Source organism: Salmo salar, chromosome ssa01, assembly GCF_905237065.1.
Source record: "Salmo salar chromosome ssa01, Ssal_v3.1, whole genome shotgun sequence".
Taxonomy (NCBI): domain Eukaryota; kingdom Metazoa; phylum Chordata; class Actinopteri; order Salmoniformes; family Salmonidae; genus Salmo; species Salmo salar.
Window position 1 is genome coordinate 46106394 of NC_059442.1, and position 25420 is coordinate 46131813.

Sequence of the window (25420 nt, forward strand, 5' to 3'; positions counted from 1 at the left end):
TTACAGACACCAATAACACTGAGGAGATATGGGATAGACTGGGTTTCAGGGCAGTGTGACCATCAAATATAATTGGAGAGTGTCATGCACAGGTATTGTCAAACATCATCAGAAGCCTAATCTCACCACTTGAATTGGTATTTCTTATGAAATGGCAGACCTGTTATGCTTTAAATTCGATAAAAGGTAGGAGAGTAAAAAAAAAGGAGCGAGAGAGAGAGAGAGAGAGAGAGAGAGAAAGTGAGAATGTGTGTGTGAGAAAGAGAGAGAGAGAAAGTGAGAATGTGTGTGTGAGAGAAAGAGAGAGAGAGAGAGAGAGAGAGAGAGAGAGAGAGAGAGAGAGAGGAGAGGAGAGAAGGTATCATTGCCTTTGCAGCTGAGAGAAAAAGAAAGCGAGAGGGAAAGACAGAGGACAGAGGAGAGATTGAGACAAAAGAAAAGAGAGACAGGACAGGACAGAGTGAAGGAGTGAAATGCGGTGACAAAAACAGAGGACAGAGAGAGAAAGAATAAAACAAAAGAGAGAGAGAGAGAAATGCTAGCGAGAATGAAAGAAATAGGGTGGGGAGAAGGGAAGGGGGAAAAAGAGTGCAGTCGAGCACTTATCTGTGAGATCATCTTCAATTAGCTCTCTGTCTGCTAAGTGAAGTGAAGCTGGGGAGTGTGTGGGTTTAGCCAAGGCCAGGCGGAATTTATCAGAGCCAGCCAGTGCTTGCTGTCTCCGGCTCTGGGCTACAACATGTGCTCTGCATACTCAATAAGGCCCCGGTCGACACAAAATGGCTTCCGTCTTTCATCCTCTGAATACAGCGGCTACAGCGTCTTCAGGCCTCATTTCCTCAAAAGGAATCCATTCCACAGTGAAAATGGCACTTTCACCTATGCATTGTGTGTGAGGTCTGGTAATGTGAAGGCATAGCTCAGGTCCAGAGCTGATAGGGCAGGTCCAGGAGAGCGTCATTTGACCTCACAATAGGTTAACTATCAGGTTGAGCCAGAGTGAACCTTTACATTTACCTTAGCATACGTTCCTGTATGAATTAGACCTGGTTAAAATATACAGTGATTGATTAAGCTTGAAGTTTTAGGACTGTCCACTGGTTCTATTGTACTAGGCAAACTAAAACAAATGCAACTCAAGTCTTCAAAAGTATTTGATAAATGTATTTACCAGAAGTCTGATATACATATTGGATATGGCCTTCTATGAATGTGTCAGCAGGGATGTTGACAGAGAAAACCACTGCATCATGAGTTGCAGTAGCATTCCTCCAGTTGTTATACAGCAGCAAACTCTTCCAGTACTTATCTTAATTCACAGAGTAAATACACCATTGTGTTAGACATGGCACTTTAGCACACCGATTTGGCACCAAACAATAAACAACATTCATTATTAAATGTACTCTCCTCGAGGCTACATCCATTATCTTGTGATGGGTGCAACAGCACGGTAGTCTGGAGAAAAAGGCAGTTTTCACTTGCATTCCAAAAATGTAGAAACATACATTTGCACAAGTTGGTTCAAACCTATTTTATCAATGGTCCACCTGACTTAACCAATTACAAACTGATTAGCCAAGCAAACACTACCCCCCCCATCTTATCTCCAGGTCGGCCAGGCAACCTGACATCACAGATACCACCACACCTCCTAACGCCTCTCCTGATAGGCTCCTGTGATCAATGATTAATTAACGCAAGTGTTGTTTTAACTAAAGACTGGGCCAGACCAGATGTTAGAGCTCATCCATTACCTCCATACTGCTCAATACTTAATGAGCAGAGCAGGGGGAAACCACCCTGAGCTAAGAGGCTGTCTCCACTACTGAGAGGTAGGGAAGGGACAGAAAGACAGGGGAGACAGGGATACCAGCTTGGGTAATACACACTGAGGGAGATAAAGCCTGGGTTTATGTGAGACACAGTCTGGGATTATATGAGGGAGGGAGGGGAGTTGAGACAGTCTGGGATTATATGAGGGAGGGAGGGGAGTTGAGACAGTCTGGGATTATATGAGGGAGGGAGGGGAGTTGAGACAGTCTGGGATTATATGAGGGAGGGAGGGAGGGAGGGAGGGAGGGAGGGAGGGAGGGAGGGAGGGAGGGAGGGAGGGAGGGAGGGAGGGAGGGAGGGAGGGAGGGAGGGAGGGGAGTTGAGACACAGCCTTGGGTTATGTGAGGGAGGGGGGGGAGTTGAGACACAGCCTTGGGTTATGTGAGGGAGGGAGGTGAGTTGAGACAGTCTGGGGTTATGTAAGTGAGGGAGGTGAGTTGAAACATAGTCTGGGGTTATGTGAGGGAGAGAGGTGAGTTGGAACATAGTCTGGGGTTATGTGAGGGAGGGAGGTGAGTTGGAACATAGTCTGGGTTCATGTGAGGGAGGGAGGTGTGCTGTACTGTAAAGATACATACTAGTATAGGGAGTACATTGCAGAATTTATTCGGACTAGGGTACACACTTTGATTTGGTTGGAAGAGGGAGATTAATGGGGAACGAATACAAGCTTGTTTTAACGAGAGACCATACATAACGAGAGGCCGTATCATCTCATGTTAGCTGTATGAGAGAGGAAGGACAAAGATATATCAGTCAGTCTGTAATAGAAAAAACCCACCACAGCTCAGATGACATCCGCTTTAGTTCAAAGAAAGTTTAGTTTAACTTTCAGAGTTTCCGCTCTTCTCCCCCAGGCATAGTGGAATGAAGTGAACCCTCTCTCTAACTCAAACACCGCCCCCCCAGGCACCCCACCACCTCATACCACCTCCCTCCATCTCTCCCTGTCTCCCATCCACCCCTCCATGGCCCTCTGCTGGCTAAACAAGCCTTGTCTGTGTGCATGGGTAATGTGAAACCATAGGGAAGCCAGGGGGACCACAGAGCTTTGCCCATAGGAGCTAAAATACAGACAGACAGACAGACAGACAGACAGACAGACAGACAGACAGACAGACAGACAGACAGACAGACAGACAGACAGACAGACAGACAGACAGACAGACAGACAGACAGACAGACGAGAACTGCCTGACTGACCACATAGACTTCTGACAGAGAACATAATGGTGAAAATTAAGAGGTAGGGATAAAACTATTAAGCAACAACTATCAACTAGCTTTGGACCAATATTGTAATTTGACGTTTCAGTTCATATCCAATCAACATACAGTGCCTTCGGAAAGTACTCAGACCCCTTGACTTTTTCCACATTTTGTTACATTACAGCCTTATTCTAAAATTGTTATATATTTGTTTTATCCTCAGCAATCTACACACAATACCCTATACTGACAAGGCAAAAACTGTTTTTTAGACATTTTTGCAAATGTATAAGCAATAAAAAACAGAAATACCTTATTTACATATGTATTCAGACCTTTTGCTATGAGACTCGAAATTGAGCTCAGGTGCATCCTGTTTCCATTGATCATCCTTGAAATGTTTCTACAACTTGATTGCAGTCCACCTGTGGTAAATTGAATGGACATGATCTGGAAAGGCACACACCTGTCTATATAAGGTCCCACAGTTGACAGTGCATGTCAAAAACCAAGCCATGAGGTCAAAGGATTTGTCCGTAGAGTTTCGAGACAGGATTATGTCGAAGCACAGATCTGGGGAAGGGTACCAAAACATTTACGCAGCATTGAAGGTCCCCAAGAACACCGTGGCCTCTATCATTCTTACATGGAAGAAGTTTGGAACCACCAAGACTCTTCATAGAGCTGGCTGCCCAGACAAACTTGGTCTTGGAGGTGACCAAGAACCACTCTGGTCACTCTGACAGAGCTCTAGAGTTCCTCTGTGGAGATGGGAGAACCTTTCAGGACAAACATCTCTGCAGCACTCCACCAATTTGTCCTTTATGGTAGGGTGGCCAGACGGAAGCGACTCCTTAGTTAAAGGCACACGACAGCCCTCTTGGAGTTTGCCAAAAAGCACCTAAAGACTCTCAGACCATGAGAAACAAGATTCTCTGGTCTGATGAAACCAAGATTGAACTCTTTGGCCTGAATGCCAAGAGTCACGCCTGGAGAAAACCTGGCACCATCCCTACAGTGAAGCATGGTGGTGGCAGCATCATGCTGTGGGGACGTTTTCAGTGGCAGGGACTGTGAGACGAGTCAGGTTCCAGGAAAAGATGAACGGAGCAAAGTACAGAGAGATCCTTGATTAAAACCTGCTCCAGAGCGCTCAGGACCTCAGACTGGGGCAAAGGTTCACCTTCCAACAGGACAACGACCCTAAGCACACAGCCAAGACAATGCAGGAGTGGCTTCGGGACAAGTCTCTGAATGTCTTTGAGTGGTCCAGCCACAGCACGGACTTGAACCCGATCGAACATCTCTGGAGAGACCTGAAAATAGCTGTGCAGCAACGCTCCCCATCCAACCTGACAGAGCTTGAGAGGATCTGAAGAGAAGAATGGGAGAAACTCCCCAAATACAGGTGTGCCAAGCTTGTAGCATCCTACCCAAAAAGACTTGATGCTGCAATCGCTGCCAAAGGTGCTTCAACAAACTACTAAGTAAAGGGTCTGAATTCTTATGTAAATGTGATACATTTTAAATAAATTATCAAAAATGTCTAAAAACCTGTTTTTGCTTTGTCATTATGGGGTAGTGTGTGTAGATTGAGGGGAAATAACAATTTAATCAATTTTAGAACAAATGTGATAAAAGTCAAGGGGTCTGAATAATCTGAAGGCACTGTAGATACAAACACATGTATAGTTTGTGAGCTAGGGGGGCATTTAACATTCCAAGATGGCACAAGACCAGTAGGCTACACAGGAAGGACGCACTAAAGCCAAAATGCACCAGCAAGATGGAGATCGGGCTAGAGGTCCCCTGGGTTTTTATAGCTATAACGATTGTACTGAAATATGGAATTAAGGAATAGGCCAAGAATATCTTAATAAGTAATATGTATGGAGTGGAGGGACTTTATGGTGCAGTTATGATTTTAACAGTCTCCATAAGCCTTTCCTATATAACTCTAAGGGGGATGGATGAGACTGGATGAGCCCTGGCAGGGGTCATACGAAAAAGTGTCTGAGAAGAAGAAACGGCAGAAGCAAGAGGTTATGGCTCTACTATATCTTGTCTGTTTTAGGGGAGAGAACTGCACCGCCAACCGGTTGGTAATGCTTCTCAAAATGTCTCCTAGAAAAAAAATTATCATTTTGAAAAAGAGGCTCAGTTCCATGCATTTTAACCGTCTCAACTTTGCTTTAACTTAAATCCTAATTGATTTAACTTATTGATCGGTCGGGGAGTTCTCTGGGATAGATTCCCAAGTCTAAAACAGCTGATGGAACTAAAACCAGTCTGTCTGTAGCCTAAAACCAGACAGGTCGACTCTTGACCCTCAAACACTGGATTTCTGCCTAACTGGATTAAAGAAACGCACAGTAATTTAAAACCTCAAGAGTGTGTCTAGAAGGGTCTTGTCACGTCCTGACCCTTGTAAGAGGTCATTTTCCATAGTAGAGTGGTCAGGGCGTGACAGGTGGTTGTGTTGGGTGGTTTTGGTTTTCTGTTTCTATGTGGGGTTTTCTAGATTTCTATTTCTATGTTTATTGTTTTCCATGTTTTGGCCAGGTATGGTTTCCAATCAGAGGCAGCTGTCTATCGTTGTCTCTGATTGGAAGCCATACTTAGGCAGCCTGTTTTTCGTGTGTGGGTGTGGATAGTTGTTTTCCGTTTTGTCAAGTGTACCTGACGGAACTGTTGGCTGTCGTTTTGTTGTTAAGTGTTTCATTAAAGAAATGTATGAGCACTCTACACACTGCGCCTTGGTCCCCTTTAGACGACCCTTGTTACAGGTCTACTGACTGACTAAAATGACAGCCCACTACAGACTGTGATAAATTACTACAATAGCCCTGATTAATTAATAGTATGGATTGGTTTAAATAAAACATTAATGAAATGACTGGCTTCAGTGACACCGCAGTAATGGTTTTAGTTAAAAAGTGAATCTGTGATGAATAAGTCATTGCCCATAAATAATCTAGACACAAAATGATTTATGACAAATTCGCTGAATATTAAGGCTCTTTGGTCAGAGCAGTAGCTATAAATCAGAGTTTAGAGCATCACTTTGTGCTCTTCTGTATCCATCTTCCTCTATCTTGCTGGTGAACTCATGGCTAGGGAGAGGGTCTGATTTAATGCACTGAGGAGCTTCAGCGAGTAATATCCTATATCAGCATCTCTCTCCAATGACTCTCTCTTCCTCCTTTCTATCCCTCTGCTCTCGCTCCCTCTCTCTCCCTGTGCATAATTCTTGAGTCTAGGGCCCTGCTGCATTTCTTGTTCCGCTACAGTGACTCGCTCCTCCCTTTTGCACGTTTTAGCAAGCACTATTAGCTCTCCCTCCACCTCGTTTTCTACCTTTCCCTCCCTATTACCCTTACCTCCTTCTCCCATCACATCTCCCCTTTCCACTACATTTTCCTGTTCCCTGCCTTCCTCCCTTTCCTTCATCTTCATCAAGGTCTCTTGTGAAAAAGAGATTGTATCTCAACGAGACAAACCTGGATAAATAAAATCTTCCTCTCTACCTTTTCACTCTCCCATGATCTCTATCCCTAGCTCACAGCCTCCCTCCCTTCATTTTCTTGCCTCTCTGTAATACCAGGTGGACAGCTTGTGTGAAATTAACCTGGGGTTCCCTGTGAGAACAGCAGAAAATACAGGGGATCATTTCTCCATGCCTTAGCATAATTGATACACACACACACACACACACACACACACACACACACACACACACACACACACACGCACACCTTGACACGGAAACACACCCTCACATGAAGGTATAGGTTACACAATTTCTCTCTGTTCTCCCTCATACTGTATAACACAACACATCAAGAGACTTCACTGACCATAAGTGGCCTCATTGCGAGCGTGTGTGTGTGTGTGTGTGTGTGTGTGTGCGCGCGCGTTTCGTGCGTGTGTTCTTACCATCCACAGCCCACCGGTTCTAAAAGAGTTTTACTGTTCACTATGAGTATTTTATCTATAACGATAGTTCAGGGATGGTGAGGGCGGTAAATCAGACAATAATTTAAAAGAACCTCTCCGATGATGACTAGTACTGTGTTTATGTTCTTTTGCTCTTTATATCTTTCGAATTTGAATCCCAAGAAATGTTATGGAAAAATAATGGTTCAATAAAATGTTGTTGTTTCCTTCAACTGTAAGTACAGTTTAAAGGGATAGTTCACAGAAATTACAAAATTAATGGTTTCCCTGCTTAGGTTTTTTTTACCTGGCCACTGTTCAAAATTCGGACTTTTGTGGCACAATCCAATGCGTCAATGTTATCCATATATTAGGATTTGGTGCTTCATGTCCAAGCCATCTATAAGTAACTTCATTGAGTTTCATTGAGTTTTTGATACTTTGGGATGATTTGGACATGAAGCGTGAAAATGCCTCCTATTCTCTCCATTCCTCTCTACCTGTATAAATTAGTCCTAAAAGCCTTTTCTCTCCAGGAAACCTCCAGATTGTTAATTAAGAGGAGCATATTTAACTGACAATGAGCGATGCTTAATTCAACAGGAGCATAGCTCATTTCATTCAGTAAAAAAAAATTGAGACAAAAATTCACAGGGTCTTCTTTTGAGCCGGATGTGCAGTTGAATTATTGTAATTCGAAAAGGTTAGATAAAAAGACACAGGAGCTGTACGTGTGTTGTGAATGGAGGGATTTTTAGAACAAACACAGGAGCTGTGTATCAAAACAGTGTGGTGGGGAATCATGAGATAATGTTGGCGCGAGCACACAAACGTAGTATTATAAAATACACCCACACACACAAAATGCAACACGCATGCACTTGCACAGAAACACACACCCCACACATTTTGTAGGTGGCGTTATCAGCAGGGTGGATCTGGCCTGAGACCAGGCGAAAGCATTGAGGAATTCCAGGGTTGACCATCTGTTGGCCTTATTCAACACAGAGTGACACACAGAGACAGAGACAAGCAACAAGCCTGGGACCGGGCTCAGGCAGGTCCATTCATATTCAACAGAACAAACCCACTACAACACTCCACTTTCTCTCTCTCTCTCGCTCTCTCTCTCACACACTCTCTGCCTCACCTGACAAGGACACCTTACATGGAAACAGATTGCTTAGCAAATGGGGAATTATTCATACGAGCTCGGTATTGTTAATCAGAATAAAAGTGTTATTCACAGAGGGCTGAAAATAAATTACATAACATGCAGTATAGAGAGGAACAGAGGGAAAGATAGAATGAGAGAGAGAGAGAGGCGGGGGGAGGAAAAAGGGGGAGGATGAGAGAGAGATAGAAAAAAGAGGAAAGAGAGAAGCTGATTGAGATATTTCCCTCTATAATCATGTGTAATGCCAATTCTCGACTCCCTCCCTACCAGTGGTGTATCAAATCAGGGTGTTCGCCCACACTACCACAACATGCAGAAGTAATACGGGAAAAGCCTTATGAGGCATTCAAACTCAAAATGGTGTCTTTCTTTCTCCCATCCACATTAAGCTCCACTATGTCAGTATGGGCCACTTTGTTGCAAAAAGACAAGAAGACATGACAATCTGGGGAAGAGTACAGCCTCTCGAAGAAACAACGAGGATGTGGATTATCCATTTACGGCCCTCTCACTCCATCCCGCCCTCTGAAAATTGTTATTCCATTTTTTGTGGAAGCTGCGGGTGACTGTTTAAAGCCGTCTCTCCCGCCATCCACTGGAAGCAATTTCATACCCAGCTAATTTGAATTTGATAGCTCTTTTTGATCTCTGGCATTAGCTATATTTCATGAATTCTCTCATCTTTTCAATTACAGGTAACGTTAGGGCTGAGGTGCAGAAAGAGAGAGAGAGAGAGAGAGAGAGAGAGAGAGAGAGAGAGAGAGAGAGAAACAGTGGCGTGTCCAGGGGTGTCCTGAAATCTGATTGGCCACCCCAGATAGGTCGTCTCTGAATATGTAGATCGTTTTGACCAAGATGCACACCGACAGAAAGACTCACTGGAGAAAGAATCCGAGCGAATGAAACAGCACCCCATCTGTCTTAGTATGTGTAGTCCATGTATCTGATGCTGTCTGGCCCAAAATAATATAACATGTCATATTACTTTGGGCCAGACAGCATCAGATACATGAACTACAGATACTAAGACAGAAGGGCGTTGTTTGCCTGGCACGGATGCTTTCTCTAGTGAAATACCGTAAAACTTAAATTAATAGCCAGGCATTTATTTGTTTAAATCACTGAACACAACATGCGCTTATTAGAGACAGGCTTCTATTTGAGCCAGGCGTCCATTTCCTTAATGCGCACAGCTTTTGCTCATTTGCATAGTTAATCGTTTCATTCCAGCATTTTAATACATTCCTTAATTTCCTGCACTAATGTGTTATTATTTACACACTGTTTCACGTTTCTCTTGTCTTAGTATGCCTCCATTTTTTTTTTTTTTTTTACTTTTCCTGACAGAATAGTTATTCTCCTCTTTGACTGTGCATTTTTGGCAGTTCTTACTTTCACTTCTAGAGGGCGATCAGACTATTTTCTAGGGGTCTGTACTCCCGAAGTTGTTGACTGTTTTTGTGCTTGCCAGTTAGCTAGCAGTTCTCAGCTGTTAGCAGCCAATGGCTAGCAGTTTCTTAGTGGTGATAAAAACTGGATGATTGCCATAATTTTTTGAGTCATTCACTAAATGATTCAATGTAACAAATCAAATATTAAGCCTTGTAAATAATTCAGTGTAATTCATGGTAACCTCACAGATACACACGAATGACAAAATAATTTCGTATTGTTAACATTCTTAGGGAAGCCTAGCTTCCCTTGACACCCATGAATACACACCACTTTGTAGGCTTAATGTCATCACACAAATGGTGTTCGTAATAGACGTCCCTTTCCATTCAAACGGCACAGGTGCACAGTGCTGGATTTATTTTGGAGGAGACGAAAGTGCACAGGTGACCTACTTAACCTACTTTTTGAAGTGATTTGTTTGATAATCAGATGAAAACATCGTGCCTGGTTGTGTGCAAGACACATTAAAATGTTAAATGACATGTCTTTTAGCCAATAAAAAATAAACATGCAGGCGCATGCACACATTGTAGGTCCTGTCGAAAGAAAATTGACCTCTGAATGTCACGGTATAATTCACACTCTGGATGGCCGTTTCATGTGAATTTAATGCTCAATGCTAATACTCTGATAGAAAATCCTGACCTTGAACGCAAACACTAACAAAGACTTTTGAAATGTGTTTATGATTTATTTGAAAAATTCGATTCAAGTTGCAATCAGCAGTAGAAACAATAACAAAGTATTCTCTCTGCCGGTGTTTTGGTAAAAAGCTGAGGGACGGGCCTGGGGAACTGTAACGTCTATAGATGTAAGGACTAACCATCCAAATGATAGTTTTAACCATATTTTGAGTCTATAGTGTTTTGTGTAAATGTACTTTGTTTACAAACATTGGAGAAAGACAAGCTTATATTTTGGGTTCTGATGGGGTACGACAGTTGAACTAAGCTCATGAGGCATTCATAAGATACTGTACATTCTTCAAGAATCAACGGGTACATATCATTCATTTATAAGTCCAAAAATGAATGTAGCAACTGCTGATTGCCCCTTTAAGGTAAAAAAAAAATGTATGGCCTCCTTAAACTGTGGAGGCGAATGGGTGGAGACTTGTATATAGTATGTATCCAACTAAAGCGTCTTCAGTCATTTTACATTTACATTTTAGTCATTTAGCAGCCGCTCTTATCCAGAGCGACTTACAGTAGTGAATGCATACATTTCAATTAATTTCATACATTTTTTTTTCTTTTTTTTTTCTTCTGTACTGTAGTCAAGCTAATACCATTAACTTCTATATACCCACGTCTCTATTTGAGGCCCAGCTCATTGTCTTATTTTACAGTAATACAATCACACTGCATGTCCCAAAAAAGTATTTAGAAATTAATACCAGAAAACCCCAAAAAAGGTTAAATTGCCCACGTAGAATTATTATTATTATTTTTTAAATAGCTCAGAACATGACACACGCACACAACATGTATTCTGGGGTGCAGATGCTTCTTTTGCTTGTGGGAGGAGATTATATCCCACACAAAGGAGTGATTACATGGTAGAATGAGCTCCATATTAAAACATGATCACCTTTCACCAGAGCTCAGGTGGGAACAATCATGGCTAGATGTTACTGCAATTATACCAATTACAAACTGAGGCGAAGGACATATCTAGCCCGACTAGTAGCAAATCATTTGCATTTGATAAAATAGTTTTTGGGCCTCAGTACTCAGCGCAATTTTTCTTGCTCTCTATTTTCAAAATATGCCAATACATAGGCCTACAGATTTTGTGCATTTTAGCCTAATATACTAATTATTTGCCAAATATTTAAAAAATCATAATACAGCTGGAAATATTACAGAAGGAATCTCTCTCTCGTTGAAGCTGAGGTGGTATTGTGACATATCTGTCTGTGTGAGAGGAGAGGGCCACCGTACTCTACAGTCATTTCCTCTAATGGGGAGAGGCAAAGGCCATATAATCGCCACGAAAATAGAGAGAACGAGAGAAAAGAGAGAGAAAAGAAACAAGACACAGCATCAAAGAAGAGCAAAAAGAGGGGGATGGGCCTCTCCTCCTCCTCATCCATTTCTCAGACACAGCGAAAATAATGACTGTCATTTTAGCAGATAGAGGGAAGACAGGATGAGAGGAGAGGAGAGAAGGGTTTTGAGAGAACGAGAGGATGAGAGCAAGCCAAGATGGATGATAGCGGAATTGTCCAATGAGGCGAAAGAGAGATAACCATCAGTAATTTCAGGCGCTCAGGAGGATTTTCATTTGTTACCGGGCTTGACCAATGGAGCGCCCCGTTGTCGGAACCAAGCGACTACGCGGAATGGAGTGAGGGAGGAAAGAGGGACGATGAAGAGAACGAAGAGTGGAGGGGAGGAGGAGGGAAGGGGCACATATCCTTGTTGAAAGGGGTGTGGGGAATTATCTGTCGCCATTTTGACTCCATCCATCGAGTGTGCAGGTAGCAAAGAGAATAGCTATTGCCAGAGCTATTCTAACCCCCTTCAGATACGTTTAATATCGTTTAATATCACCCTTAGAGAGACGCATCGGGGTACAGAGAGATGAGCTTAGTACAGTCTATCCCTGATAACGTGACGAACAGCAACGCTGTGTAATTGACTATGACACCCGTACAAGTGAATGCTAATAGCACATCGAGAAATCACATACTAAACAATACCACATACAGTAATCCCTGGTAGGATGAGTCGGACAGCCACACAATAGGACATTGAACACGCACTTTCAAAAACATAATTTCTTCAGTCTAGACTGAGCAATGAATGTAAAATGCATAGGTTTTCATCAGAATGCATTTCACACATTCTACAGTGTACATTTTGGTACTACAGTGTGTTAGAAGAAATACATTCACTTTGTTGTTTGAATTCGATTCATCCTATTTCATAGTCTTTAAGGCCAATAACTGATAGGCCTATATTTCATAGCTTTGGCAACAAATAAATTGCAACTATGACTCAGTGCCTTTATCTCACTCTCTCAATATCAATCTTTTCATACCTATTGTATTTGTCAAAAGAATAACAATATCCACAAACTGAAATGGTTTCCTCACATTCCTGATTATCAACCAGACCCTTTACCCATAGGCTCAGAGTCCTAGCTAGTACATCCATGAGAGAGAGAAAGAGAGAGAGAAAGAGAGAGAGAGAGAGAGGGATGGATGGAGGGAGGGAGTGTGTGCGTGGGGAGGGGGGGGTGCGGCATGGCACGGTGAATCTCCCCCGCGCCTGGTGCCTTCTGTCTGGGGCGGCGGTGTAGGCATAACTCCCGGAACTGAAGAAGCATGACAGGCCCTGGGTCCCGGGAGACTTTTCATTTACTCCCCAACATAATACAGGGTTATTGGCCATTATCTCTGCTGTCAGCGCCTGTGTAGATACCTAATGACGGGCCAGCCGATGAATCCGCTCCCTCTTCCGTTGCTACAGCCACTGCCGACGCAGCCACTACCGACGCGCCGCTGCCATTTCTCAGCTGAGCAGTCGTTGCCTTGGCGACCGGGGAAAGTAACAACGGTTGGATGAGAAAGGGGAGAGGACAGGAGAAGGGGGAGAGGGTTGGAGGGAGTGGGGGTAGTGGTGGTAGGACAGCCCATAATTCTCCACTTGAAGCGGATAAGACAGGCGTTTAAATAAGCGAGGCCATGCTCTCGTGATGAGTTCCATCCGAGCAAACCAACAGACAGTGGACTGACCGTTTCTAGAATCTACCTCCACCATTTTCACATTTGTATCCCGCATGTTGAGGTAACCTACCTAGCATACATTAGGCCTATGGATGGTAGAAACAAGCAGGAAATTATTAAGGGAAATTATCAATCAGTTTGGAGAAGTGTATTATCTAGGTTTCTGAGGCATGTCAATGCCATTTACTGAGAAGGTAATAGTGAAGACCAACTGGCAAGTGTCTTCACTGACTTTTTCAAGTCTGTAATACCAACGTGTTTCAAGCAGACCATCATAGTACCTGTGCCCAAGAACACTAAGGTAACCTGCCTAAATGACTACTGACCCGTAGCACTCACGTCCGTAGCCATGAAGTGCTTTGAAAGGTTAGTAATGGCTCACATCAACACCATTATCCCAGAAAACCTAGACCCACTCCAATTTGCATACCGCACCAACAGATCCACAGATGATGCAAACTCTATTGCACTCCACACTGCCCTTTCCCACCTGGACAAAAGGAACACCTATGTGAGAATGCTATTCAGTGACTACAGCTCAGCGTTCAACACCATAGTACTCTCAAAGCTCATCACTAAGCTAAGGATCCTGGGACTAAACAACTCCTTCTGCAACTGGATCCTGGACTTCCTGACGGGCCGCCCCAAGGTGGTAAGGGTAGGTAACAACACATCTGCCAATCTGATTCTCAACACGGGGGCCCCCTCAGGGGTGCGTGCTCAGTCCCCTCCTGTACTCTCTGTTCACTCATGACTGCATGGCCAGGCACAACTCCAACACCATCATTAAGTTGCCAATGACTCAACAGTGGTAGGCCTGATCACCGACAACGATGAGACAGCCTATAGGGAGGAGGTCAGAGACCTGGCCATGTGGTGCCAGGACAACAACCTCTCCCTCAACGTGATCAAGACAAATGATTGTGTGTACAGGAAAAGGAGGACCGATGGGGCTGCAGTGGAGCAGGTTGAGAGCTTCAAGTTTCTTGGTGTCCAAATCACCAACAAACTATCATGGTCCAAACACACCAAGACAGTCGTGAAGAGGGAAAAACAACACATATTCCCCCTCAGGAGACTGAAAATATTTGGCATGGGTCCTCAGATCCTCAAAAAGTTCTACAGCTGCACCATCGAGAGCATCCCGACTGGTTGCATCACTGCATCGGTCCCGTGTGGCTCAGTTGGTAGAGCATGGTGTTTGCAACGCCAGGATTGTGGGTTCGATTCCCACGGGGGACCAGTACGGTGAAAAAAAAATGTATGAAATGTATGAATTCACTACTGTAAGTCGCTCTGGATAAGTGACTAAAATGTAAGTGTATGGCAACTGCTCGGCCTCCAATCGCAAGGCACTACAGCGGGTAGTGTGTACTGCACAGTACATCACTTGGGCCAAGCTTCCTGCCGTCCAGGACATCTATACCAAAGACTCCAGCCACCCTAGTCATAGACTGTTCTCTCTGCTACCGTGCGGTACCGGAGTCTATGTCCAAAATACTTCTTAACAGCTTCTACCCCCGAGCCATAAGACTCCTCAACAGCTAATCAAATGGCTACCCAGACTATTTGCATTGCCCCCCCCTCTTTCACACTGCTGCTACTGTCTGTTTATCATCTATGCATAGTCACTTTAACTCTACCTACATGTACATATTACCTCAACTAACCGGTGCCCCCGCACGTTGATTCTGTAGCGGTACCCCCTATACATAGCGTCGCTATTGTTATTTTACTGCTGCTCTTTAATTATTTGTTACTGTTATTTTTTATTTAACACAAAAACTGAATTGTTGGTTAAGGGCTTGTAAGCATTTCACTGTAAGGTGTACACCTGTTGTACTCAGTGCATGTGACAAATACAATACAATTTGATTTGATTTGATTTCGTCTGACTTGATACCAACATGACAGCTCGCTGCAAAGATAATGGGGAATGACACCAAATTGCCATCTCACTGCAAAAATAATCAATAAGACCTAGTAAATGAGATCGGAATGGCTTAAAAAAAATGAATTGGGCTACAAAACCCTGTAGAGTATGAAGGAAATGGCTTGGCAACATTAACAAGAAAGATTGGATGTTGTTGCTGATCTTCATAAGTGGATGTGACAATATCTGCAACATCAGCAGGCTAGCTTCAAGGACATGTCATTTACGTATGACAAGCTTTTCCGTGTATGTGCGTGCGTGCATTCATGTGTACGTATGTGCGTGCGTCTTCTGGGCTTGATGTCGAGCAAGGATAAATGTGGCGATAAAGAGTGATTGGGTTTTAGAGAAAGTACTTAAATATGCTTTCCTCCACTTGAGCCAGACTTTAATATATTTTGTCTTTTTGACAACATTTTCATATATCTTTACAAAATGCATACACAGTAAAACTTTAAAATACCACAATGATATTACTTTAAACTACAACAAGTACCAGGCATCAGCATCTAAGGACAGACAGAGATGTCATTCTTTCCGAGCCAGCCTCCTTTTATATGTGAAAAGATACAATTACATTCTGACAGGAGATCATCATCACATCAGGCCAGCTTCATCTAAATGTTAAACTAATTTACAGACGGGACATTCTGAATATTTGTCATTAATATGACTTGGTGTCAGGGGGGACACATTTCAGCCTGACAAGACCAGGAAGTGACAGGGGTAGTGGAGAGTAAGGTAAGTTGAGCCAAAGGGTAAGTTGAGCCACCCCTTGTTTCTAGGAAACCATTAAAAAAAATCATGGGACCAAATACTTATGAAGAGGTCATCATTTCATGGAGTCTGTGAAGGAAGAAACCACATGGAAAAGCAAGTTAGGTCCAAAAAACTGATTTTGACTAAGTCAAATAGATTTATTGTCTTATAGGTTTCATGACGCTTGTATCTAAACCAAAGTCATTTTAAGATTCTCTTAGATCAGTTGGGATCTAAGAGAAGGGAAGAAGTCCATTCGAGCAGCAGCAAGAGATGAAAAAATAGACTGAATGACACTGAAGGGGTAAATTGACAAAAACATTAAAACGTACTTCTGCGAAAGAGAGGCTATGATAGATAAGGTCTTATCTGATAACATGGCGTCTGAGCTTGCTAAACATATCAAGAATCTCACAGACCAATGTCATGGGCTTAGTAGCATCAAATGTAGAGAACTTGCCTATGAAATGGAACATCAAAACAACATCACGGTCCCAAACAACTGGTCAAGAAATGGAAGGGTACGTGATATTCAACAGAGAGATCTTCACTGAGGGTACAAAACATTAAGCACACCTGTTCTTTCCATGACATAGAATGACCAGGGGAAAACTATGATCACTTGTTGATGTCGATTAAATCCTCTTCAATCAGTGTAGATGAAGGGGAGGAAACAGGTTAGAGGGATTTTTAAGCCTTGAGACAATTGAGACATGGATTGTGTATGTGTGCCATTCAGAGGGTGAATGAGCAGGGCAAAAGATTTAAGTGTCTTTGAACGGGGTATGATAGTAGGTGCCAGGCACACCGGTTTGAGTGCGTCAAGAACTGCAAAGCTGCTGGGTTTTTCAACAGTTTCTTGTGTTTATCAAGAATGGTCCACCACCCAAAGAACATCCAGACAACTTTACACAACTGTGGGAAGAATTGGAGTCAACATGGGCCAGCATCTCTGTAGAACGCTTTTGACACCTTGTAGAGTCCATGCCCCAATGAATTGAGGCTGTTCTTAGAGCAAAAGGGGGTGCCACTCAATATTAGGAAGGTGTTGCTAATGTTTTCTACACTCAGTGTATATCTGAATGTAGGCATACATTTAAGATATACAATATACCACACCCCATTCCATGAATTAAACTTTGACCTACCAGCACCCACTGTCACAGTACACCATCGCCCACTTACCCCAAGGTGTCTCAAATTACCCTGTTCCTATAATCAACATACCCCATACCTGGGTAAGTGGTGTCAAGAGACAACTTTCTTTGGACAAGCTAGGTTTTGAAAACTGTTATGTTTACATGAATTCTGATTATTTCCAGGGATACAAAACATCCTGAAATATATGTAGATATCTTTGTTAGAAAGAATACTATATTTCCCTTGACATAGTGATGCTGAATGTTAAAAATGTCTCAACTAACCCCACTGTCCTCTAAACGTTGAACAATTAGCTCTATTAAAGCATGAGGAGAAAGGTTATTGGCTATTTACCTGTCACCTGACACCTGACACATACTTGAATGCTCATTGGCTTAATGTCAACACTGAGTTAGCGTAGTTAGCTTATCTACAGGCCACAGCAATAATACATTGGTTGTATTGGATGAATAGGATAGAAGGTTATGTGGTTGCGATTTAGGCAAACACACAGGGTAGAGTCTAAGGAGCGTGTCAAAATAATCACATGGGATACTTTCATACTATGAATGTCTGTTTAATGTCTGTTTACTTGGGAAGAGTGTCTGAAAGTGTGTATTTAGTCTGAATGGAGTTGAGATTTGGTCCATCTATGATGTACATTATACAACTCCCTTCCATGAACACTGAAAGCTTAAATAAATAGGTAGGCCTAATCTAACGTCCTAAAAAGATGAATCTGTGGCTTAAATAAATAGGTAGGCCTAATCTAACGTCCTAAAAAGTTGAATCTGTAGCTTAAATAAATAGGTAGGCCTAATCTAACGTCCTAAAAAGATGACTCTGTGGCTTAAATAAATAGGTAGGCCTAATCTAACGTCCTAAAAAGTTGAATCTGTAGCTTAAATAAATAGGTAGGCCTAATCTAACGTCCTAAAAAGATGAATCTGTGGCTTAAATAAATAGGTAGGCCTAATCTAACGTCCTAAAAAGTTGAATCTGTAGCTTAAATAAATAGGTAGGCTTAATCTAAAAAATTGCTATAAAATAGAAAAGGTATTGATTTTGTTTGAATACAAATGAATAGGACTTTCAAACTGAATCCAGACCTACACATAGCATGTGTCTGTCTGTGTGTGTGCGAGTGCGTGTGCTCCAATAATGCACTTGGCATTTAAAGTGCATCCACTGTACCTTGAATGATGCACTCAATCCAGCCAGCATCTAACACAGTCACTCACTGTGCATTTCTCTCTAACCTCCCTACATTACTCATCCACATCCCTAGAAAGGTAGCAATCAACATATGTTGGGCCTAACGGGGTCTGTGTGTGGGAGTGTTCTGGCGTTTTAAAACCTCCTTTCTTCTGGCGGCCAACAGGCTGAATTTGGCCCCAGGGTGATTTTATTTGCCCCCCAAGTTTTCTAATTTGTTGGACATAAAAGTCTGTAAAAACACCAGCAAGTGATTTTGATTTGGGAATCCAGTTCCGAAGTATTCCCATGCATAATAGAGAGATGTTGTGTAATTGAGGTTTGAAATGATTATGTTTTAGTCAAATATTATATCTGTTTCGGCTTCTTGCGGTCAATTTGCAGTCTACAAATGTAATTATGTTCCGGCCCCCTGACCATCCGCTGAAGAAAAAAAATTGGATAGCCTCTTATTAGGATAACCTATGTTATTACACCTAAGCCTTTGGGGGGGAAGGGCGAGGAGTATGTTTTGAAGTGTCTGTCTTATGTCTGACAGATATAATAAAGCAACTCAGGATTTTTTTTACCATAGAATGACGTGGTATACCTTTGACGTGGAAATGTCCTATTCATTTCCATTCATTTTTCAGCCCGATACTGGGTTACCTTTAAACAAGTCTTGTAAGGCTTGTGGGCATCGTAAAGCAAGTTCGGGATAGTCTCAGCTTTTGATGGTGGGGTAATAATTTGTTAGTTTGTAGCCCAAACCGTTTGGCGTTTCTAAGTTTAGACGAGTCCCATGAAGCTCCTGTGAAAACAGAGAACACCAACATATTCGTGAGATTCTCAGCTTTCCATAGTGGAATCATGTTAGTTTCTAGCTCAAACCGTTAAGACTCTGCAGACGTTTCCGTGAGAAAATCCATTGTCGGGCTGTCTCCTGCTCTGACAAACATCCGCTGTAGCGCTGCCACGGTCGTCACTAGTTAACACAGTCACAAAGTCTTAAACCCTGCCTATTTCTAAAATCTGATTTTAAATCTAACCCTAACCACACTGCTAACATTATGCCTAACCCTAACCTTAAATAAAGACCAAAAAGTTTAATTTCATACATTTTTACGATATCCTATAGACAATTTTGACTTTGGGGCAGATGCGGAAGGCAGACACTCAAAAAATATATATTTAGCTTAAACAGACAGATGTTGTTATGCTAATTGTATTTCCATGCGGGCGTGGACATCAACTCTTGGGTTAATGGATTTATACGGAACAGTACATTCTATAGGAACATATTTGTGTGATTTGTCATATTTGTGATTAGATTTTTGTTGCTGTTTGTCATCAAATAGCTTCTTATCTCTTGTAGAGAAACATTGGTTATTAAGTTCTCTCTCTCTTTCTCCCCTCCATATCTCCTCTCTGTCTCTCTCAACCCCTCTTCCCCTCCCAGTAAATTGGTAGGCAGCTGGGACCTGCACCAGTAGCAGTGAGTGTCACCCACCACTGAGCGCTTTGGGCAGTGGTGCGCTCCAGTGCTTTACCCTCTGGGACCGAAGGGATAAAAATAGGGCCCTCAAAGTTAGGGGACGTCTCCTTCCCTCCATGTGTGCTTCCTATCAGCTAGGATGAGAATCAGTTTACTGTACAATATGGAGGGGTTTAATACAGACACAAAATAAAAGTGTGTGTGTGTATGTGTGTAGAGCTATATTGTTCTGAGGCAGCAGTGACATCTTGACACATGCAGATAATTGATTGGATAATGCAGTGCCCAGAACTATCACAAACAACATACATATTTTTGACCACTGCTAGTGTGCAGTGAAAGGGTTTGGTAAGGGAGCTCTCTACTACTTTCTAACATACCATTTTCTCAACAAACATCCTTCAAAAGGCTAGTCTTACCCTCAGGCTCCATAATTCCTGGCACCCCTACATGCAAACATTTGACTATTTCTGTGTGGGGGGGGGAGCAAGAGAGCGCAGTGATTTTAGAAAACAGCGGGGGACCCCATCATGATCCCTCAAACCCCCATCAACCCCTCCCTAACACACACACACACACACACACACTGTGCCACTGCTGCTCTCGTCTTCCCTGAGGCTAAGTGGTGTTAACCCTTTCTCCCCTGGGACCTAGACAAAAGCCCCCCTAGGACGGCCAATAATCAAGCCTTTTCACAAAGACCCCACTAGCCCTTTATCATCCCTCCCTCGCTCTATTTCCTCCTCTGCCATCCATCTCTCTCGTCATCCTCTTTCTCCTCCCTTCTCTTTCCCGTCCCATCGACCGTCTTTTCCCGTCATCATCTTCCCATCCTACTTCCTCCACCTCTCCTTTCTTTTTGCTTTCTCCAAAACTGCCCCTCTAAATCTTTTCCCTCCCTCTGTTTCATTCTCTCCTCTGTCCTCTCCTCCTCCTCCCCTCCCCTTTCCACAGCTTCTGGCTGACATACATCAGGGGCATTATTATTCTTTTTTTATATGGCCCAAATTCACTCTGACGTTTCTCTACATGATTGAGTCTGGCACTACAAAACACATAAATTATTGTTATTTGTTAAATGGTAATAACTACAATATTTAGGAAATTTGAAAATGTAACCCCGCTCAGGATTTGTAACTCGAAATAAAAAAAAATGTTATATATTTTGTGCTTGAACCCCGGCATGGCTGCTTGCAGTTATAGTGTATCCTTGTTTTATTTTTATCATCAAAACATTATCCCATGAGATTCAGTGTATGTATCTCTGTCTGAAGTAGTAACTGCTAGATCATAAGCAGTTATTGATCTAGTGCTAGACCACAGGTATCTAGGGAGATGTGAGAAGGGCAAGTAGACTACACAGATTATGTATCTGTCAATAACTCATTACTTATATTTCGCTCTCACAAAGGTAAAACAAGGAAACCTAAAAATAAACAAGTATGAACTCTCTGACTGTAAGAGCATTTCAGTTCACATACTATCGACAGCCCTGGCCCAAGGACAGCTTTTACCTGGGGACAGAGATGGTTGGATGGGGGATGGAGGGAGAGCGAGAGAGAGGGATGGTGGAGGAATAGAAAGGGCAGAAGCCTGAAGGGATAAGCGGGAGCTACTCATGTGTAACGCCACTCACGCGCCGGCTTGATTGCCTGTTTTTTTCGTCCGTATCTTTTTTTTCTCCCTTTCCCGAGGAGAGATTGACACAGTGGATTCTCCCTGCCCCCTCTCAATCCACCTGCCGGGACCTGAGTCTGATGAGCTTTCTGTACTCTGAATGGAGTCAGGAGCCCTGTGCACAGCTGTCTATTTACACCCACTGTTCGGTGTGTGTGTCTGCGTGCAAGTGTGTGTGTGTGTATGTGTGTGTGTCCAACTGTCTGGATTTCGACACCTGAGAGAGAGAAGGAAAGCAGGGAGAAATCTGTAAAATAAAAAAAACATGGAGAACAAAGACAGCAGTCTAAAGATGAAAGACATAGACTGTCATATAGTGATATACAGATGTAGGATCTTAATTGGATCATTATTTTGTTGCTGAAAAAAGAAAATGCTAACTTGTAGTGTATTTGAGTTTTAAAAAGGCTTCTAAAGTTTGTAATTTCCACTTTAAAATGTCAGACTTGATTTGCTTCACATTTCCTTTTGCTGCAGGATTATTTTTCCTGCTGTAGCAAACTGGCTCAAATTAAGATCCTACAACTGTATGCTTTATTGCAAGCAGGTCTATTTTTCTTGCTGTTTGTTATGGACAGCTTGCCAAAGTTTACATTTATGAATAAATAGAACCAGGTAGAAGTGTCCATTGTCTGTTGTTAAGAGGCTGTGGATGAGTGTCAGAGAGCTCAGAGGGGGTGTGGGTGTGTGTGTGTGTTTGTGAGTGTGTATGCTGGGGTGCGAGTGTGTGTGTGACGGGGGCAGGGTCTGGAAAGAGAGAGATAAGGCGTCCATCCTGCAAGCGGCTGGCTGCAGCCATGGCACCCTGACAGAGAGCTGAGATATGGCCTGAATGGTAATCTACTAAATACACACACACACCAACAAATACACAAACACCTTATCAAAAAACATATTTGCTCAGGCGACAGATTAATTAGAAATGATATGTATTGCAACCATCAAACCATCAAAATGAGGAGCAGAGAAACAGACCAATAAACTACGAGAACGTTGGGTTTGAGACAAATGTGTAGAAGAAGTGTAGGGGCCAACATCAAGCCCTGTTGCCCTGTTACCCAGTTAAGATACCTGGCAATTGCATACACGGCAGGGATGGACATGATACACGATACAAAACACGATAAACTCACGATACACACACAATACACACATGACAACTAGACAGGTATCAGAAGTATCATTTGCATCATCCTTTCAGTGTATTATACAGTGACCTTTTCCTCTCAGAAACGTTACAAGCGTCTGGAATCTGGAGACATCCCTGATGTATTCTGTGTTTGTCACTACTGGCACTCTATACCTACAAGACAACAGAACAACACAGGTCTCCAATTCAACAGCGCCGTAATATCAAGGATTAATATTGTCTTCAAAAGGTCCATTTCAGGCCTGGATTTTAACACAAGGTCAGACATCAGGAGAAAAAATGTGTAATACTACAAAAATATGTATATATGTATATTAACTGTCGTGAAAAGGAGTGTGACTACAGCAGCTAGTATGATTTAGCCTGACAGACAAGCAGGCTTACATCTCCAAAATCTCCAAACCTTAAAACACAAGCTCTCAAGGAGTGACGTCTAGAACAGCTCCCAAAAGGAGGCCTGCTGTCTGCCTGTTAACCACACACACACACACACACACACGCACACACACACATACACACACATGCACACAAAATCATACACTCAATTAGTATTTGGTAGCATTGCCTTTAAATTGTTTAACTTGGGTCAAAGTTTTTGAGTAGCCTTCCACAAGCTTCCCACAATAAGTTGGGTGAATTTTGGCCCATTCCTCGTGACAGAGCTGGTGTAACTGAGTCAGGTTTCTAGGCCTCCTTGCTCGCACACGTTTTTTCAGTTCTGCCCACCAATTTTTTATGGGATTGAGGTCAGGGCTTTGTGATGGTGACTCCAATACCTTGACTTTGTTGTCCTTAAGCCATTTTGTCACAACTTTGGAAGTATGCTTGGGGTCATTGTTCATTTGGAAGACCCATTTGCGACCAAGCTTTAACTTCCTGACTGATGTCTTGAGATATTGCTTCAATATATCCACATAATTTTCTTTCTTCATGATGCCATCTATTTTGTGAAGTGCACCAGTCCCTCCTGCAGCAAGCACCCCCACAACATGATGCTGCCACCCCCGTGCTTCACGGTTGGAATGGTGTTCTTCGGCTTGCAAGCCTCCCCCTTTTTCCTCCAAACATAACGATGGTCATTATGGCCAAACAATTCTATTTTTGTTTCATCAGACCAGAGGACATTTCTCCAAAAAGTACGATCTTTGTCCCCATGTGCATTTGCAAAGCCTAGTCTTCCTTTTTTATGGTGGTTTTGGAGCAGTAGCTTCTTCCTTGTCGAGGGGCCTTTCAGGTTATGTCAATATAGGACTTATTTTACTGTGGATATAGATACTTTTGTACCCGTTTCCTCCAGCATCTTCACAAGGTCCTTTGCTGCTGTTCTGGGATGGATTTGCACTTTTCACACCAAAGTACGTTCATCTCTAGGAGACAGAACGCGTCTCCTTCCTGAGCGGTATGACGGCTGTGTGGTCCCATGGTGTTTATACTTGCGTATTATTGTTTGTACAGATGAACATGGTACCTTCGGGAGTTTGGAAATTGCTCCCAAGGATGAACCAGACTTGTGGAGGTGTAAAAAAAAATTCTGAGGTCTTGGCTGATTTCTTTTGATTTTCCTATGATGTCAAGCAAAGAGGTACTGAGTTTGAAGGTAGACCTTGAAATACATCCACAGGTACACCTCCAAATGACTCAAATGATGTCAATTAGACTATCAGAAGCTTCTAAAGCCATGACATAATTTTCTGGAATTTTCCAAGCTGTTTAAAGGCACAATCAACTTAGTGTATGTAAACTTCTGACCCACTGGAGTTGCGATACAGTGAATTATAAGTGAAATAATCTGTCTGTAAACAATTGTTGGAAAAATGACTTGTGTCATGCACAAAGTAGATGTCCTAACCGACTTGACAAAACTATAGTTTGTTAACAAGAAATGTGTGGAGGGTTGAAAAACGAGTTTTAATGACTCCAGCCTAAGTGTATGTAAACTTCCGAATTCAACTGTGTATATATATATATGTGTGTGTGTGTGTGTGTGTGTGTGTGTGTGTGTGTGTGTGTGTGTGTGTGTGTGTGCGCATCCAGGTGTGCGTATGTGCATATGTGTGTAGACTCTCCTAGGTTATGTAATGCTGCGCAATGGAACCGAGGGGACGATGGCCTGTACAGGCTGGTGTGAAGGAATGAAGTATTTACATTTGAGTCATGTACTGTTACAGAATGCTATTATTATTCCAGAAGGACTCAATAACAGCAGCACAGTCAGTAGCACATTACTGTACATCAATGCTGTGCCAATCATTGTCCTAGCCTACCCGTTGCTTACACCTTTTAATCCATGCTCACAACGTAGCCTACCTTAGAATTTACAGGGACATTTCCAAAGGATTTTGATAGGCCTCACAAGTTCCTGCTGCTTTTCTCCAGAATAAATACATTAAGCCCAATGCCTCTGAGGCAGCCGAAGCAGAAATCAAATATTGGTTAATCAACTGAGCCGGCTTCAACAAAATGCTAGTTCTGCTATTGGTAACCCCACCAGGCAAGGCTGGGCATACTCTCTCCCTGTGTTCTCTCTGCCACAGTTCAACTTCAAAGGCAGTCTCTCTTCTGTAGAATGCAGTCGACAGCAGAAAGAACGTTTGATGTAATGCATTTCAGAAATCTTTAATATGATAATCTGTGTGTGGAAATTCTGTCTGGAAAAATACACATACATTACTTTGCATAAAAACACAGAAGCTTGAATACACATCGACTTCAACTGTGTGCAATGC

The 25420-nt window shown here is 42.6% G+C and overlaps 1 protein-coding gene across 24 annotated transcripts in view; it reads right to left on the reverse strand.

Annotated features, from left to right (window-relative positions):
* Positions 1 to 25420, reverse strand: part of nrxn3a (neurexin 3a) — a 433709-nt gene that overhangs the window by 343789 nt on the left and 64500 nt on the right. The gene's annotated exons all lie outside the window — the stretch shown is intronic.